This window comes from Triticum dicoccoides, chromosome 6A (assembly GCF_002162155.2).
Source record: "Triticum dicoccoides isolate Atlit2015 ecotype Zavitan chromosome 6A, WEW_v2.0, whole genome shotgun sequence".
Lineage (NCBI taxonomy): Eukaryota > Viridiplantae > Streptophyta > Magnoliopsida > Poales > Poaceae > Triticum > Triticum dicoccoides.
The window spans coordinates 196,756,342-196,762,251 of NC_041390.1; positions in this window are offsets into that span (position 1 = coordinate 196,756,342).

Here is a 5,910-nt window from a genome sequence, read left to right on the forward strand (position 1 = left end):
TCTGGCGGTGTACCGGGATGTGCAATGACTCATGAGTGACATGTATGAAAGAATTATGAATGGTGGCTTTGGCACAAATACGATGTCAACTACATGATCATGCAAAGCAATATGACAATGATGAAGCGTGTCATAATAAACGGAATGGTGCAAAGTTGCATGGCAATATATCTCGGAATGGCTATGGAAATGCCATAATAGGTAGGTATGGTGGCTGTTTTGAGGAAGGTATATGGTGGGTTTATGGTACCGGCGAAAGTTGCGCGGTACTAGAGAGGCTAGCAATGGTGGAAGGGTGAGAGTGCGTATAATCCATGGACTCAACATTAGTCATAAAGAACTCACATACTTATTGCAAAGATCTATTAGTTATCGAAACAAAGTACTACGCGCATGCTCCTAGGGGGATAGATTGGTAGGAAAAGACCATCGCTCGTCCCCGACCGCCACTCATAAGGAAGGCAATCAATAAATAAATCATGCTCCGACTTCATCACATAACGGTTCACCATACGTGCATGCTACGGGAATCACAAACTTCAACACAAGTATTTCTCAAATTCACAATTACTCTACTAGCATGACTTTGATATTACTACCTCCATATCTCAATACAATCATCAAGCATCAAACTTCTCTTAGTATTCAACACACTCATAAGAAATTTTTATTATTAATCTTGCATACCAAGCATATTAGGATTTTAAGCAAATTACCATGCTATTAAGACTCTCAAAATAATCTAAGTGAAGCATGAGAGTTCATCTATTTCTTCAAAATAAAACTACCGCCAAGCTCTAAAAGATATAAGTGAAGCACTAGAGCAAACGACAAATTACTCCGAAAGATATAAGTGAAGATCAATGAGTAGTTGAATAATTATGCAACTATGTGAAGACTCTCTAACATTTAATAATTTCAGATCTTGGTATTTTATTCAAACAGCAAGCAAAACAAAATAAAATGACATTCTAAGAATAGCAAACATCATGTGAAGAAGCAAAAACTTAGGATCAACCGAAACTAACCGATAGTTGTTGAAGAAGAAAGGTGGGATGCCAACCGGGGCATCCCCAAGCTTAGATGCTTGAGACTTCTTGAAATATTATCTTGGGGTTCCTTGGGAATCCCCAAGCTTGAGCTTTTGTGTCTCCTTAATTCCTCTCATATCACGGTATCCCTAAATCTCAAAAGCTTCATCCACACAAAACTCAACAAGGACTCGTGAGATAAGTTAGTATAAACCATTGCAAAAACCTTATCATACTCTAATGTAGCAAATCACTAAAATTATTATTCAACATTTCATACTAAATGCCTCTGCATATTTAATAGTCCTATCCTCAAATAGAATCATTAAAGAAGCAAACATATGCAAACAATGCAAACATAACAGCAATCTGCCTAAACAGGATAGTCTGTAAAGAATGCTGCAACATCCATACTTCCCTAGATCCAAAAATTATGAAAGAAAATTCCCACTATATTAAATTTATCAGATCTTAATATTCAAAAGGTTTCAACATTTTATCACATTTTGACTTTTCTAGGGAATTATTGCAACAGCGGTAAACTTTCTGTTTTCAAACTGCAACATGTATACTTGTAACATAGGCATAGTAAAGGCTATCAATGCCACTTTTATTGAAATAAAATATGCAAAACATTGTTCTAAATAACAGCAAGAAAATCCTAACAAAATAAATTGACGCTCCAAGCAAAACACATATCATGTGGTGAATAAAAATATAGCTCCAAGTAAAGTTACCAATGAACGAAGACGAAAGAGGGGATGACTTCCGAGGCATCCCCGAGCTTAGGCTCTTGGCTATCCTTGAATATTACCTTGGGGTGCCTTGGGCATCCCCAATCTTAGGCTCTTACCTCTCCTTATTCCATAGTCCATCGAATCCTTACCCAAAACTTGAAAACTTCACAACACAAAACTTAAATAGAAAACTCGTAAGCTCCGTTAGTATAAGAAAATAAATCACCACTTCAAGGTACTGTAATGAACTCATTATTTATTTATATTGGTATTAAACCTAATGTATTCCAACCTATCTATGGTTTATAAACTATTTTACTAGCCATAGATTCATCAAAATAAGTAAACAACACATGAAAAACAGAATCTGTCAAAAACAGAACAGTCTGTAGTAATCTGGATCAAACGTATACTTTTGGAACTCATAAAATTCTAAAATAAATTGCTGGACCTGAGTAATTTATATATTAATCATCTTAAAAATAATTAACTAAATAGAACTCTCCAAATAAAAATGGCAGCAATTCTCGTGAGCGCTAAAGTTTCTGTTTTTTATAGCATGATCACGAAGACTTTCCCCGAGTCTTCCCAAAGGTTCTACTTGGCACAAACACTAATTAAACACATAAAACCACATCTAAACAGAGGCTAGATGAATTATTTATTACTAAACAGGAACAAAAAGCAATGAACTAAAATAAAATTGGGTTGCCTCCCAACAAGCGCTATCGTTTAACGCCCCTAGCTAGGCATGATGATTTCAATGATGCTCACATAAAGGATAAGAATTGTAACATAAAGAGAGCATCATAAAGAATATTACTAGCACATTTAAGTCTAACCCACTTCCTATGCATAGGTATTTTGTGAGCAAACAACTTGTGGGAACAATAATCAACTAGCATAGGAGGGCAAAACAAGCATAACTTCAAAACTTTAAGCACATAGAGAGGAAACTTGATATTATTGCAATTCCTACAAGCATATATTCCTTCCTCATAATAATTTTCAGTAGCATCATGAATGAATTCAACAATATAACCAGCACCTAAAGCATTCTTTTCGTGATCTACAAGTATAGAAAATTTACTACTCTCCACACCAGCAAAATTCTTCTCAATCGGAATAGTGGGAGTATCATAAGAGACTCGAATACTATAAATTGTTTCCACATTAAAAGAGTAATGTTCAGAGAAAGGGTACTCATAATCATGACAAGTTTTATAAATATAATCACTACTTTTTGTAGCATAAGTTTTATCACAATAATCATCATAAGTAGCAACTTTGTTCTCATCATAATCGATTGAAACCTCTTCCAAGATAGTGGAATCATTACTAAGTAAAGTCATGACCTCTCCAAATCCACTTTCATAAATATTATAAGATTCAACATCCTCCAAAATAGTGGGATCACTACTTCCTAAAGTTTACACTCTTCCAAACCCACATTCATCAATATAATCATCATAAGTAGAAGGCATGCTATTATCATAACTACTTTGTATATCAAAACTTGAGAGGCTAAAAATATCATCATTATTGAACATAGCATCCCCAAGCTTGGGACAAACATTAATTGCAGCAAATATATTCTCAAATATGTCATCCTCATCAAACATAGCTTCCCCAAGCTTGGGCCTTTTCATATCATAAGCATAAATCACTCTCATCATTAATAGTATGGATAGCACCAGTAGTATAGCAATTATCATATTCTTCCAAGCAAGTGCCAAAAAGATTTTCAGGATCATAAGAAGTATCATTATCTTCCACAATTATATTTTCATGAGGCACAATAGTAATGGGAGCATCATTATTTGGGGGAGATATCTTTTTACCTCTCTTCCTTTTTCTTTTCTTCTTCTTCATCACATCATGTGTGGGTTCAATCCTCTTTTTGGAGCTCCTTATTAATGAGATTGGTTGAATAGGAGGCTCCTCCTTGTTACCTGATTCATCATAAGAAATAATAGGAGGATATTGGGAAGTCTCTTCCCTTTCATTAGTATTCTCTTCATCTTCTATTTGTTTTCTTTTCTTTATGTAGTTGGCAATATTAGGATTTTCAATACAATTCACTGCACAATACATATAAATATTCTCTAGATCAAAATGAAGAACTTTATCAAGATTAAACTTTGGAATACCCTCAGTTATACATTTCATTTCCTCATACCCCAAAAGAAGACTAAGCTCTTTATGATGCTCAAGGGTAATCAAATTATCACAATTTTTGGATACGATTTGCTCATGAAACAATTTGCATTGGAGCTTTAAATGACCATGTTCATTGCAAAGTTCACAAGGGGCATGATAAATATTGAATCTTTCAGCACATTCATCAAGACTTTCTTGCAACAACTTAGTTTCTAAATACTTATGCCTCTTGCAATATCTATCTTCCCTATTTGGTGTGTTCGTACAAACATGCACTCCACAAAAATTAACATGCTTATAGGAGGCATTTTCATCATAACTAGTGCAATCATCATTAGCATCATGGATATTCAAAGAATTCATACTAACAACATTGCAATCATGCTCATCATTCAAATATTTAGTGCCAAACCTTTTATAGATTTCTTCTTCTAGCACTTGAGCACAATTATCCCTTCCATCCTACTTACAAAAGATATTAAAAAGGTGAAGCGTATGAGACAAACTCAATTCCATATTTTTGTAGTTTTCTTTTATAAACTAAACTAGTGATAAAACAAGAAACTAAAAGACTCGAATGCCAGATCTAAAGATATACCTTCAAGCACTCACCTCCCCGGCAACGGCGCCAGAAAAGAGCTTAGTTGACGGGGTGTGTTAGTTCTACTTTCCTTGCCTCCCCGGCAACGGCGCCAGAAAAGAGCTTGATGTCTACTACACAACCTTCTTCTTGTAGACGTTGTTGGGCCTCCAAGTGCAGAGGTTTGTAGGACAGTAGCAAATTTCCCTCAAGTGGATGACCTAAGGTTTATCAATCCGTAGGAGGCGTAGGATGAAGATGGTCTCTCTCAAGCAACCCTACAACCAAATAACAAAGAGTCTCTTGTGTCCCCAACACACCCAATACAATGGTAAATTGTATAGGTGCACTAGTTCGGCGAAGAGATGGTGAAACAAGTGGTATATGGATAGTAGATAATAGTATTTGTAATCTGAAATTATAAAAACAGCAAGGTAACGAATGATAAAAGTGAGCGTAAATGGTATTGCAATGCTAGGAAACAAGTCCTAGGGTTCATACTTTCGCTAGTGTAAGTCCTCTCAACAATACTAACATAATTGGATCACATAACTATCCCTCAACATGCAACAAAGAGTCACTCCAAAGTCACTAATAGCGGAGAGCGAAAGAAGAAATTATGGTAGGGTACGAAACCACCTCAAAGTTATTCTTTCCAATCAATCCGTTGGGCTATTCCTATAGGTGTCACAAACAGCCCTAGAGTTCGTACTAGAATAACACCTTAAGACACAAGTCAACCAAAACCCTAATGTCACCTAGATACTCCAATGTCACCTCAAGTATCCGTGGGTATGATTATACGGTATTCATCACACAATCTCATATTCATCTATTCAACCAACACAAAGGACCTCAAAGAGTGCCCCAAAGTTTCTACCAGAGAATCACGACGAAAACATGTGCCAACCCCTATGCATAGGTTCATGGGCGGAACCCACAAGTTGATCACCAAAACATACATCAAGTTAATCACGTGATATCCCATTGTCACCACAGATATCCATGGCAAGACATACATCAAGTGTTCTCAAATCTTTAAAGACTCAATCCGATAAGATTACTTCAAAGGGGAAACTCAATTCATTACAAGAGAGAAGAGGGGGAGGAGAAACATAGGATCCAACTATAATAGCAAAGCTCGCGATACATCAAGATCGTATCATCTCAAGAGCACGAGAGAGAGAGAGAGATCAAACACATAGCTACTGGTACATACCCTCAGCCCCAAGGGTGAACTACTCCCTCCTCGTCATGGAGAGCACCGAGATGATGAAGATGGCCACTTGGGAAGGAGTTCCCCCTCCGGCAGGGTGCCGGAACAGGTCTAGATTGGTTTTTGGTGGCTACGGAGACTTTTGGCGGTGGAACTCCCGATCTAATCTCTGTTCTAGAAGTTTTA